This window comes from Caretta caretta, chromosome 4, assembly GCF_965140235.1.
Source record: "Caretta caretta isolate rCarCar2 chromosome 4, rCarCar1.hap1, whole genome shotgun sequence".
Lineage (NCBI taxonomy): Eukaryota > Metazoa > Chordata > Testudines > Cheloniidae > Caretta > Caretta caretta.
In genome coordinates this window covers 4,635,767-4,650,233 of record NC_134209.1, presented here as the reverse complement: position 1 = coordinate 4,650,233, position 14,467 = coordinate 4,635,767, and positions in this window count along the sequence as shown.

Genomic DNA, 14,467 nt, shown 5'->3' with positions numbered 1-14,467 from the left:
ACAGCTCTCTCCTCCCCCTCGGGGTGCAGTGACCCTCTACGGGTTAACAGGACCTTTTTCCAGTGAAAGAGCCTTTATCACACTGTGAATATTCTGAAACATGTACATGTATTTGTTAGCAATCAGCAGCTGATCAGCAGAATGCACTCACCGAGCATCTAATGCTCACCACTCCCAATAAAGCAGACAGACCTCTCCTAATGGCCAGTCAGCGTTGTGTCATCTGGGGCTCTGGCTTCTCCACAGTCTGGTCATGCAAGGGATAAAAATCCTAGCTGTTCCGGCCTTGAGCCGAATCCCCGAGTTACGTTCCAATGAGCTTGTTTTCTCACCCTCCGGATCGAGTTAAAATGAGAGTTCTTCTTACAATACCTTCTTCGCCAAGTGTTTTACTCAAAGCATGACTAGACGTCTCACCAGTCATAACCCCTCACGGGCTAAAGCAATTTCTCTAGCAACAGCAAAAGCAACTTATCAGCAGAAGCAACTTTTAACTCAGACTCCCACGGGCGCCCAGTCAGAGCCTTGCAGACACGCCAGGGCAGCGGGTCCGTCCTCCCTCCCGGTCCAGTCGCTCTGTGACATTCCTGGGTCTGTCCCGGGGAGTGATGCTGCAGCTGCCCCGGCATTCCTTGTCCCTGCGCTCAGGAGCACAGCAGGGCAGCTGCCTTGTTCCTTCCCCCGTCGTGGGGCTGCCTGGACCCACCGCAGGCTGGGGAGGGCGGCAGGTGAGAGGCACAGATGGCCTGGAGACCCCTCTCTGACCAGCCTCCACAGACTGGGCCAAGCCCCTCTGCCTGTCCCATGCAGCCTGCAGGGCTTGCTGGGTTTAACTCTCACCTCCGGGGTGAGACTGGATCGTACCACAGTGTAACGGGGACGTGCTGGTGGCTCCTCCCTGGGGAATTTGGGTGCTTGGTGCCCAGGGTTCATCTCTCCTGGTGGCAGAGAGCACAGGAGCAGCCAGTGCAAACTTTATAGCCTTCCCCTCTGCTCATGGGTGGCTGGGCTTAAAGATGCCTCTGAACCAGGCACCTTCACCCAAAAGGGAGCTGATTCCTGGCCCATTGCAGGGCGTGAACTGGCATCAAACAGCTCACTCTGGGCAGGGCCTTGTACCCTTCCCTACCCCTATTTCTCCAGAGTTGAAAGGTCAAAAATCCCCCTCAAATCTTCCTTTAAGAGATGATTAGCGTCTGAGCTGCGTGGACAGCGATTTGCACTAGTTGGTGTGGGGATGGGGGGGCCTGGTGTTGGTTGGGGAGCTCCCTGTCCATCTCCCCCACCCCGGAGCCCGCTCCAGGCTCATCCATACCCCCCTGCGGTCTCCCAGGAGCTGGGGCTGCCTCCTCTCAGCTCTTGCAGCTGCTGTGATCCGGTGTAGCTTCACTCTGTTGTGGCCGTGAGGACGACTGTGCCAGTGTCAGGCAGCCCAGGGGCTCTGGGTGAGGGAGCGGCTGACAGGGGATGTTTGATCTAGAACAGGAGTTCTCCAACTTCACTGCACCATGACCCCTTTCTGACAACAAAAACTATGACATGTCCCCAGGAGGGGGAGCTGAAGTCCAAGCCTGCCTGAGCCCCACTGCTCTGGGTCCCCACTGCTTCAGCCCCAGGCAGGGGTCCTGTAACCTGAGTCCATTCACCGAAGCCCTCAGGCATGTCTAAGCCAGCCTGGTGACCCCACTAAAATGGGTTCGCAGCCCACTTTGGGGTCCCAAACCACAGTTTGAGACCCATTGATCTAGAAAGTTAAAATGTTTTTACTGGTACCTAAGTAGCAGCTGCCCTTAATGATTTTATAAAAGAGAATGTTTTACATAGTCTGTTCTGATATGTCCGTAGTAGCCATTAAATACAAGAAACCATGTAAAAATAATCTTCTAAAATAACTAAATGAAATTTCAAAATTGTTATATTTTCTAAAATTATGATTTTTTTAATTCTCTCTAATTGGCAGTTTCAGAAATATTTGTTTTCATTCTGAATTGGATCAAAAGCAAATTTCAATATGTTAAAATTCCCCCTAAAATAGAAATTCCAGGATTTGACCAGCTCCCCCCATAATTCCTGCCTCCCAGCCCCCATTATAACACGGCTTTTGCCTTCATTATCACAGCCAATGCTGGTCAAACTGTAATGCAACTAAGACAGTTTAATAGCGCCTGACGAAGAAACCAGGGATAGTCTGTTCTGTGTTTGTACAGCGCCGAGCGCAGCGGGACCCTGGTACATGCCCATGGCCCCGATGGTAAACGCAGGATAAAGGACAGTTCTGTGGGCAGAGAGATCTGGAGTGCGGGGAGGGGGGTGTGACGCGTCCTGGAGCCAGCAGAGGGCAGCAGCGACCTCCTGGCAGACCTGTCCTCCAGCTCCTGTCTCCGGGGTCCTGGGTCCTGGTTCTGTCCCCAGCCTGTGCTGGAAAATGCACAAAGAGCAGGACTGACCTGCCTCTCCCGCAGTGTGATCCTCACACAGAGACTCCAGCTCCGGCCCAACAGCACTCACAGGGCAGCTGAATTTTCTGGGGGAAAATTGGCTAAATATAGGGTTCACAACCAATCATTTCTTAAAATGTCCCCTCGTGTCTCACTTTCCTAATCTAGCCTTTCTCAAAGGCCAGGTGAGCTGATCAGAATGGGGCCTTCTGTCCTTAACAGCTTTGAATCTGGGGAAAGGTGCAAAGTTGAAATGTTAGTAACCACTTAAAAGCGGCCAAGAGTCCTGTGGCACCTCGTAGTCTAACAGACGTCCTGGAGCATGAGCTTTCGTGGGCGAATACCCCCGTCGTCGGAGGCACGGAGTGGAAATTTCCAGAGGCGGGTGTAAATATGAAGCAAGAATCAGGCTAGGGATAACAAGGCTGCACTTGCGCAAGTCTCTTCATGAGGTTGATGGATTTCCACTCCATGCGGCTAAATGCAGGGCCTCGCAGGGTGTCAAGTATCATACTTTAGCCGTAGGGAGTGGAACTCCAGAGTCCTTATTAGCCTCCTTCAAATCCCTCCAAGGTGTCTGCAAAAAACCTGACGATGGTGAGGGTGCTGGTGTCCTGTCATCACAGCTTATCGTGCTGACCAGTGTTGTCTCATTGCTTCCTTGGGCTCCTCTGTCTGTCTCCATCTAGTGTTTCTTGTATTCGTGTCACGCCCCCTCTCCACCCGGTCACCTTCTTTAACGCCAGTCTGCTTACAGGTTTTGATGGACAGGTCTGGGTTCTTCTGGGTCCCGCCACCCATCCAGCAGGGTGTATCTTCTTTGTGTTTCCCTGTGAATGTATTTGGCGATGCCTCCTCCACCCTCACTCCTTCCTGGCAGGGTCCCCAGAGCGGCTTGGGAGGAAAATGCCAACCCCAGGGTAACCCCCACTTACCTGCCAGAAAGTTGGAGACTCCCAAGAAATCACACAAATACATAGAATATACTCAACACAGTAATTATATAAACCGGAGACAAATATAACATAACAGGGTGAAACACTATTCTTCATGCCCATGCTGACAATACCCGTGACTTTCCCCAGTCACGTGACCTGATGTAGCCAATGTAAGATCAGTGTCCCGTTGGTACGTGTGCTTTGTTGGGGCCCTTGATGACCTATGCCCACGATATCTTCCCTGCAGTGGTTTAGCAGGGTGGCTGACTGGGCTCAGTACAGCCCAAAGGACTCACAAGTGGGAGGAGGTGGTCAGGCCCTCCACAGGTTTACTATGCAGCCGGTGATAAAATCCCGAAACCCATACTCTCTGTCCTGAGGACACAGTTCAGGGAGTAGGGGGTCCCCAAAACAAATTCCTGGACTGACGAACTAAAAGATGGTGCACTCACAAACTCCATGAATGATCCTCAGGTTCAGAAATGACTCTGGACCCCTTGGTCACAGCAGAGGGGCTGATCTCTGCTGGCAGGGAGCCTCTTCAGGCAGGAATCAGGTGGCTTTGTCCCGGGATTTCAACTCACCACACAGGGGTGCAGGGCTCAAGGTGCAGATTACAGAAATGGACTAAACTCCAAACTGTCGTCTCCTAGCCCAGCGTCCAGGCACACTCCCGGCAGGCCAGCCCTGGACTAGCAGCCAGAGCAGAGCTGGCCCTGTGGTGACTGGTCTCCCCTAGGGAGCTGGGGGCGAACTCAGCCTGGCTGGGGAAGTTTCCCAGCAAAACTCTACAAACTGGGAGTCATCAGTGGAGAGGGAAAAGCCCAACAGAGGGATCTTGCTGTCAGGTCCCTAGAGGCCAGTTCTTGGGGGAACCCTGCATGCAGGCCTGGGACTCCCCAGCTGACCACACAGCCAGGCCTGCCCTTGCCTTGCCTGGCTCCAGACTGACTCCAAAAATGGCTTCTCCCCTTTCCTGAGCTCCCTGGGAAGGGCCTCTCTGAGTCTGCCTTGGCTCCCCCTCCCTGCCAGGGACAGTGCCCCTCCAGGAGCTGCCAGCAGGCAGAGCCTTGGGGGTTACACTGGTAAACAAACAAACAAACCACAAAGCAGAAAGCAAACCCATGACCTAGAGGGGAAGTGAAGGCATCTGTATGAAATCACTCTGTCACTGGGAGTCCTGAGGAAGTGGAACCGCACAGGACAGTTTGGGAAGAGCCAAAGGGAACGTTTGCTGGAGACCAGGGATGGGAAGAACTTGGAAGACTCAGCCCACAACACAGGGCAACAGGGAAACAGCCGGGGCAGAGACAGGGTGAATCCACTCACCGGAGCAGAGGGGTTGGAAAAACCAAAGAATCCCCACTGGGACAGATCCAGTGTGCTTGGTGACTGTGGGAAAAGCTTTGCTGGGACTTCAGCCCATATTACTCCGCACAGCAGACAATCCACACGGGAGAAAAACGCTATCGATGTGCTGAGTGCAGGGAAAGCTTCGGTCGGAGCTCCCAGCTTCTTTCACATCAGAGACAGCACACCGGGGGGAGACCCTGTGGATGCCCTGCCTGTGGGAAACGCTTCTCTCGCAGCACCGCCCTCATTAACCATCAGGGAATCCACAGAGGACTGAAGCCCTACAAATCCCCCAGTATGGGACGAGCTTTGCCCGGCACTCACAACTTGTTGTACATCAGAGAATCCACACGGGAGAACAACCCTGTGGAGAAAGCTTCCAGTACAGTTCAAACCTTCTCACACATAAGAGAAAACACACGGGAGAGAAACCTTAAAAATGCCCTGAGTGTGGGAAAAGCTGCAGTGACAGCTTTAATAGGCATTGGAGGGTGACACTGGAGAGAAGCCCCTCAAATGCTGTGATATTTGGAAAAGCTTCAGGAAGAGCTCAGACCTTATTGCACATCAGAGAATACACACAGGAGAGAAACCCTATAAATACCTCCCTGAACTGTGGTAAAAAAATTCATTATAGCTCAGACCTGATTAAACATCAGAATCATAGAATCATAGAATATCAGGGTTGGAAGAGACCTCAGGAGGGCATCAAGTCCAACCCCCTGCTCAAAGCAGGACCAACACCAACTAAATCATCCCAAACAGGGCTTTGTCAAGCCGCACCTTAAAAACCTCTAAGGAGGGAGATTCCACCACCTCCCGAGGTAACCCATTCCAGTGCTTCACCACCCTCCTAGTGAACCTAGATCTCCCCCCCTGCAACTTGAGACCATTGCTCCTTGTTCTGTCTTCTGCCACCACTGAGAAGAGCCGAGCTCTATCCTCTTTGGAACCCCCCTTCAGGTAGTTGAAGGCTGCTCTCAAATCCCCCCTCACTCTTCTCTTCTGCAGACTAAATAACCCCAGTTCCCTCAGCCTCTCTTCATAAGTCATGTGCCCCAGCCCCCTAGTTATCTCCGTTGGCATTTGCTGGACTCTCTCCAATTTACCCACATCCTTTCTGTAGTGGGGTCCCCAAAAACTGGGCACAATACTTCAGATGTGGCCTCACCAGTGCTGAATAGAGGAGAATAATAATTTCCCTCCATCTGCTGGCAATGCTCCTACTAATTCAGCCCAATATGCTGTTGGCCTTCTTGGCAACAAGGGCGCACTGCGGACTCATCTCCAGCTTCTCGTCCACTGTAATCCCCAGGTCTTTTCTGCAGAACTGCTGCTTAGCCAGTCGGTCCCAAGCCTGTAGCAGTGCATGGGATTCTTCCATCCTAAGTACAGGACTCTGCACTTTTCCTTGTTGAAGCTCATCAGATTTCTTTCAGCCCAAACCTCCAATGTGCCTAGGTCACTGTGGACCCTATCCCTACCCTCCAGCATATCTACCTCTCCCCCCAGTTCAGTGTCATCCACAAACTTGCTGAGGGTGCAATGCAACCCAACATCCAGACAGATCATTAATGAAAATGTTGAACAAAACCAGCCCCAGGACCAGCCCCTGGGTCACTCACTTGATACCGGCTGCCAACTACACATCGAGCCATTGATCACTACACATTGAGCCCGATAATCTACCCAGCTTTCTGTCCACCTTATAGTCCATTCATCCTACCCATACTTTTTATATTGTTGGCAAGAATACAGTCGGAGACCGTATCAAAAGCTTTGCAAAAGTCAAGGTATATCACATTCACCGCTTTCCCCATATCCACAGAGCCAGTTATCTCATCCTAGAAAGCAATCAGGTTGGTCAGGCATGATTTGCTCTTGGTGAATCCATGTTGACTGTTCCTGATCAGCTTCCTCTCGTCCAAGTGCTTCAAAATGGAGTTCTTGAGGACCTGCTCCATGATTTTTCCAGGGACTGAGGTGAGGCTGACCAGTCTGTAGTTCCCCCTATTCTCCTTCTTCCCTTTAAAAAGATGGGCACTATATTTGCCTTTTTCCAGTCGTCCAGGACCTCCCCCAATCGCCACGAGTTTTCAAAGATAATGGCCAATGGCTCTGCAATCACATCAACCAACTCCTTTAGCACTTTCGGATGCATTGCATCTGGCCCCATTGGCTTGTGCATGTCCAGCTTTTCTAAATAGTCCTTAACCTGTTCTTTCACCACAGAGGGCTGCTTACCTCCTCCCCACACTGTGCTCCCAGTGCAGCAGTCTGGGAGCTGACCTTGTCTGTGAAGACCGAGGCAAAAAAAGCATTCAGTACTTCAGCTTTTTTCACATCATTTCTCACTAGGTTGCCTCCCCATTCAGTAAGGGTCCCACACTTTCCCTGACCTTCTGCTTGCTAACATACCTGTAGAAGCCCTTCCTGTTCCCCTTCACATCCCTTGCTATTTGCAACTCCAACTATGCTTTGGCCTTCCTGTTAAGTCAATCTGGTCGCCTGACATATTTGCTATTCTTTCTGCACACAGGCAAGAAATCCTAAAAGTGCCCTGACTAGGGATTCGCCAAGTGAATATCATCTTTGCCATTTACCATGAACCTCAGAGCATCAGGCCAGGCTGGAGTGGCTGTTTAATGAGGATATGCAATGGTTATAAAGTAGAGAATAAATCACATTCCTGGAACAGAGTCGTGTAGGGCAAGAGGCTGAGATAAGATTCCCACATTGTGATGGGATTTGTTTATGATTTTTCAAGAACCTCTGACTGTCCTCTGATCGACTCCTCCATCAACACAATTTGTCAGTTCAGGCCATAGTCAAGGAGCACTTGCTAACACTAAGCTCCGACATAGCAGCATTCACAAGTAATGGTCTCTATCATCTCCCCTTGGCTTGGAGACACTGTTCCTTTCTGGCAGACAAACATCTGGCCTCAGTTACTTACAGCTTTGTCACCCCTCAGCGGGGTTGCAGCAATGTGATCTGCCTGGCCATGAAACCATCAATGCCGGGGGACCTTCAGCTACTACAGAACACTGCAGTGCATCTCCTCTGCAACACAAGCTCCTGTGAGCATATCACGCCTGTCCTCCACTCCCTGCATGGCCTGCCCACCGAATGTCAAATTATGTTCAAGATCTTGGTCCTTGTCTCCTGGGTGCTCCATGGCCTCAGCCGAGGTTATATGAAAACTCCCTAAAGCTCTGTGATGAAGACCACAGACAGCAACTTGCATTGCAACTCAAGCACCATGAAACAGGCCACAATGACTGTAATGTTTATTTGTGCAGGAGAGAGAACTGTCTTTGTGGCCGGGCTCAGGTGGTGCAATGAACTCCCCCAGGAACTAAGGATCATCACCAACCTGACCATCATTTACTCCTAGTGCTTGGACTTTGCTTTCTCTAGTATAAATACCTATCAACACGTTCACTTATCGCAACAAACATAGCAGAACTCTTCCACTGCACACGCTTCTCCCCCAGAAAGGATTAAATGTGACAGAAGGTTGCTTATCACACGACTGAAAGGTGATCAGATACTGTGGGGAGGAACATGGTATGAGCACCGATAGAGAAGAGAAGAGACTTTTGCTGCCATGCAGCTACAATTTTATTATCTTATTCTCTGTGACTTTTCATTTAGACTGGGCAGTAAATTATTTAATAAAATGGATACATTCAGGAGCAATAATGGTCTCCACTAGGTTTGAAATGCAATGTCCTGACCTAGGCTGAGTGGGGATGATGGTTTACTTGTGAGTTTCTTGCTTTGCACGAGGAGGAATAACATGGGTCTGAGTTTCTCAGAATCATTCATCTGCAGAGTAGAAGAATGCAAAAATGGGCCTTCCTGGGGTGAGACGGGACCTTCAGGAAAGTCTCTTGACATGTTTCTTTTAAATTACAGGGTCTAGGAGGGCTCTGCTGTTTATTCCCTACAGGTACCATGCATTCCTAGATCTAGACGGGTTATCTAGATGACCGAGGTGCTGACTGTTCCCCGTAGAGTTACACACTGCCACTATCATGGGTCTGTAGTCTCCTTTATGATACATGTCTCCTCTACAAAGCCCTGGACTAAGAATGTGAAATCCATGACCCCATTTCTTGTACCTACTCCACAGGGTCGGGGGATTAATCCGCAGACATTCAGAATCCAGATGCATTAACTACAATATATTTCTTTTCTGATTAGCTTTCTACTTCCTTTTTTTATACAGGCACTTATCAGAAAAAATATCAAAATGTTCACTTCAGAATCATGACAGAGAAAAGATATTGAATCTAATTCCCTAGTATCTCAAAATACCTGATCAACCTAAATATTGTCACAGGCAGATTACAGAAAGTCTTGAAAGCCAGCAGCATCTGTCTGCAGCCTGAGATTTCAGGTATTATTGCTCACAAGCTAGATGCCCTTCCAGCCTGGGCTCAACCCTTCTCCCCCCAGTTCAGTTCTTGCTTCCAGGTGCTTTTCAGTGTCTCTTTGGGTGGGGAGGCACAGGAAAACCACGAGGATGTCACTCCCCTGCCTTATATAGCTCTTGTGTATGGTGGGAACCTTTTGTCTTCCAGTGGAAAAACACTGGCATTCAAAAGCGGGGGGAGGGTCCAGTACCAGGTGACTCGGACCCAGGTCTCTGCAGGGCTATGGCAGCCATTACTCTCAAGCTGTCTGGAGCATCCACAGGAAGACTAAGCCCTTCACAGTCCATTGTCTTTGCTAATGGGCCATCAGCCTGTCTGGCTTGTCACTGTTGTACCTGCAGGTCTAGTTGTGGGTGACACCCAAAGTAAACCATTGGAAATACAGATACATGGTCAATATTTCTAACTTCAGATACAGAAATGATACAGTCACACAAACTGGATAATCACATTCAACAAATCGTAACCTTTTCAATGATATCTTCCATGAGCCATTCTGCATAAAGTACATCTCAGTTATGCCAGATCCATATCATAAGCATATTTCCATAAATAATATGGAGTGTAACATTACACAGTCAATCTGGTTTACATTTGCACATATCCCCAATATGGAACACTGGCTGTTGGCATTTATTCCGTGATATTAATCATTTCTATGATTTCGAGGATAGGATGAAAATTTAAAATGATCTGGACAAACTGGAGAAATGGTCAGTGGTAAACAGGATGAAATTCAATAAGGACAAATACAAAGGACTCCTCTTAGGAAGGAACAATCAGCCACACACATACAGAATGGGAAATGACGGCCTAGGAAGGAATGCTGCGGAAAGGGATCTAGGGGTCATAGTGGACCACAAGCTAAATATGAGTCAGCAGCGTGACACTGTTGCAAAAAAAGGGAACGTCATTCTGGGCTGTATTAGTAGGAGTGTCATAAGCAAGACACGGGAAGTAATTCTTCCACTCTACCCTGTGCGGATTAGCCCTCAACTGGAGCATCGTGTCCAGTTCGGGGCACCACATTGCAGGAAAGATGTGGACAAATTGGAAATGGTCCAGAGAACAGTGACAAAAATGATTAAAGGTCTAGAAAACATGAGCTGTGAGGGAAGATTGAAAGAATTGGGTTGGTTTAGTCTGAAAAAGAGAAGACTGAGAGGGGACATGAGAACAGTTTTCAAGTGCATAAAAGGTTGTTACAAGGAGGAGGGAAAAAATTATTCTCCTTAACCTCTGATGATAAGACAAGAAGCAATGGGCTTAAATTGCAGCAAGGGAGGTTTAGGTTGGACATTAGGAAAAATTCCCTAACTGTCAGGGTGGTGAAGCACTGGAATAAATTGCCTAGGGAGGTTCTGGAATCTCCATCATTGGAGATTTTTAAGAGCAGGTTAGACAAACGCCTGTCGGGGATGTTATAGATGGTGCTGGACCTGCCATGAGTGCAGGGGACTGGACTTGATGACCTCTCGAGGTTCCTTCCAGAGCTATGATTCTATGATTCTATATATTAATGATATAATATTAGCTATATAATATAAATAATAACTTTACTTCCTGGAAAAACAATGAGGATCCTTGCGGCACCTTAAAGACTAACACATTTATTAGAGCATAAGTTTTTGTGGGCTTCAGCCCACTTCTTTGGATACAGAAACGCAAGCTGGAGTTTGGCAGGGGAATAAATATATGCTTACAGAGATGGGTGTGAAGCATTACTGTGCAGAGGCCAATACAATCAGGGGGGATGTGGCCCATTACTAACTGTTGATGAGAAGCTGTGAATACCAGAAAAGGGAGAAAATCTTTTGTAGTGAGCCAGCCATTCCCAGTCTTTATTCAGGCCGAGTGCGATACAATCAAACTTGCCAATGTATTCCAGCTCAGCAGTTTCACACAGAAGTCTGGTTTTGAAGGGTTTTTTTTAAGAATGGCAACTTTCAAGTTTGTCACTGAGTGTCCAGGGAGTTTGAAGTGCTCTCCCACCGGTTTGTGAAAGTTCCCATTCTTGATGTCAGATTTGTCTCCATTTATTCTTTTGCATAGAGACTGTCCGGTTTGGCCAATGTACGTGGCAGAGGGGCATTGCTGGCACATGATGGCATATATGACATCAGGTGAATGAGCCCCTGATGGTGTGGCTGATGTGGTTAGGTCCTGTGATGATGTCACTTGAGTAGATATAGGGACAGAGTTGGCAACGGGGTTTATTGCAGGGGATGGTTCTTGGATTGGTGTTTCTGTGGTGTGGTGTGTAGTTGCTGGTGAGTATTTGCCTCAAGTTGTGGGGCTGTCTGTAAGCGAGGACTGGCCAAGGTTTTTGAGAGTGAGGGATTGTCTTCCAGGATAGGTTGTAGATCCTTGATGACGCACTGGGAGAGGTTTTAGCTGGAGGCTGAAGGTGATGGCTCGTGGCGTTCTGTTATTTTCCTTGTTGGGCCTGTCCTGTAGTAGGTGATTTCTGGGTACCTATCTGGCTCTGTCAATCTGTTTCCTCACTTCCCCAGGTAGGTATTGTAGTTTTAAGTATGCTTGAAAGAGATCCTGAAGGTGTCTGTCCCTGTCTGAGGGATTGGAGCAAATGTGGTTGTATCTTAGGGTTTGGTTGTGGATGATGGATCGTGCTCTGTGTTCTGGATGAAAGCCGGAGGCATGTAGGTAAGCATAGCGGTCAGTAAGTTTCTAGTAACAAGGGTGGTGTTTATGTGTCCATCACTTGTTTGCATGGTAGTGTCCAGGAAGTGGATCTCTTGTGTGGATTGGTCCAGGCTGAGGTTGATGGTGGGATGGAAATTGTTGAAGTCCCAGGGGAATTTTTCAAGGGCCTCCTTCCTGTGGGTCCATATGATGACATCATCAACGTAGCGCAAGTAGATTAGGGGCGTTAGGGGACGAGAGATGAGGAAGCGTTGTTCTAAGTCAGCCATAAAAATGTTGGCATCCTGTGGGGCCATGCGGGTACCCATAGCAGTGCCGCTGATTTGAAGGGACAAATCGTCCCCAAATGTGAAATAGTTATGGGTGACGACAAAGTCACAAAGTTCAGCCACCAGGCTTGCCGTGACATTAGCGGAGATACTGTTCCTGACGGCTTCTCGTCCATCTTTGTGTGGAATGATGGTGTGGAGGCTTCTACATCCATAGTGGCCAGGATGGTGTTTTCAGGAAGATCACCGATGGATTGTAGTTTCCTCAGGAAGTCAGTGGTGTCTCGAAGGTAGCTGGGAGTGCTGGTAGCGTAGGGCCTGAGGAGGGAGTCTACATAGCCAGACAATCCTGCTGTCAGGGTGCCAATGCCTGAGATGATGGGGCGTCCAGGATTTCCAGGTTTATGGATCTTGGGAAGCGGATAGAATACCCCTGGTCGGGGCTCTAGGGGTGTGTCTGTGTGGATTTGTTCCTGTGTATCTTTAGGGAGTTTCTTGAGCAGATGGTGTAGTCTCTTTTGGTACTCCTCAGTGGGATCAGAGGATAGTGGCCTGTAAAATGTGTTTGTTGTCTTGTGGCCTCCTGTTCAGAATCCAATCTGTTCATGATGACGACATCACCTCCTTGGTTACTTCCTGGCTCTCCCATAACCCCACAGCTCCCCAACTCAGGGCCATCCCTCCCACATCCTCTCTTCTTCACCTTGTCACGCTGCAGATATCCTGGGTTCCCCACATCCCTGATTAAAAATCTGGCACAGCAGACTCTCCTGTCCAGGAAGGAGGGGTTGGGTAAGAGCCTGGGGGTGTCAGGGAGGGCAGCAGCTTTGGGACTGGCAGACCCCTGCCAGGGAGCAGAGCTGAGGTGAGGAGGGGCCATTGGTGCAGAGTCACTTTCCTGCCCAGCCCCAGCTCTTTCCCAAACGTCTCTCCACTCACCTGGAGTCTGCAGCTCAGGAGCTGGTGTTGGCAGAGCCTGGGGCTGCCCGAGGGGCTGGTTCCAGCCCCCGCCCGGAGAACCTCCCCCCGGCCGGGCACAGAGGGGCGCTAGGGAAGGGCGCTCCCTGCTCACACCCCACGGGGGAGCAGCAGTGGCTCAGCCCGGTTCCTGGATCACATTAAAGCAGAAGTTCTCAACCCGCAGCCCGTGGGCTGCTTGTGGCCCAGTCTACACACGACGGCGACCCATGTGACATCCCCGGGCCATACAGGTAATACTGTATACAGACCACAATGGGAAATGGGTTGAAAACCAGGGCAATAAAGGCAGCAGGGGTGGCCTCTGACCCAGGAAGTTCAACCTCTGATCTGCTGAGCAGCACGAGGGATGGGCTCCTACGAGGCTCGTCCCAAGACTGCTCCCTGGCACCATTTGCTACCAGTAGCAGATATTGGCACCTAGATCCTCCCTTTTGCTCTGCTGTCAGCATTTGCTACATCCCACCCACCCATCCCCGTCTCCTGGACTTCAGACAGCAAATCCTCACAGAGCGGGGTCTGCCTCTCCCAAGTTGCTGCCCGTCACCTTTGTCCATCTCCTGGCGCTCATGATGTGGTGCCGGGGGCTGGCAATAGCCGCTGGGTGCCATAATACGCAGACACACGGCGGGACTAAGGGACAGGGCTGTTGTTCGTGTGGTGGGTGCCGGAGATTTCAAGTCCACATGCATCTGCAGGGCCCCCAGCTGCCATTAACTGTGTTCAGTGTCGTGGGACTGATGGAGGAATGAGCTGGATCAGCTTGGCAAAGAAGGGAGTTGGGCACGGATCTGCCGTCTCCCATGAACAACAGACCTCCTTCCGCTGGGCAAGGGGGCAGCACCTTGCGGGTTAAACCTCCAGCACAGGGCAGAGCCGGCATGTTTATTGTAACAGCAGCTAGGGAAAGAGGAAAAGCAACAGAGAAAGTCCTTTGGCTCACAGGGTGATCTGTGCCCTGAGCCTTTAGCTCCCTTTACAGCTTCAAGCAATCACTCTCATGGGAGGCAACTAGCCCAGAGGAGGCTACAGAGACATTTCATGATGCATAGAGATAAGGCATTTGTGGTGACATTGTTAACCTCATGGGTTCAGACCAAATATTGCAAAAGTCCATTAATTTGGCAGTGTTGTTTGTGCTTCGGGTGTTCAATTCTCTTCTCTAAGGGGCGGACAGCGCTGTATTTTGGCATGACACACACGGCAACGGCTGGCAGGACAGGGGGTGTTTCCCCTCCACTCCTGCACCAGCTCTGGGGGCACCATCTTCCTAAATAGCAATGCTACCAATCTTCCTGGTTTACCCATTGCCTTTCTGAACAAGACCCTTCCCTGCCTCTCTGGAACACACCTCAAGGTAAAATCCTCCAATACGAGAACACCCA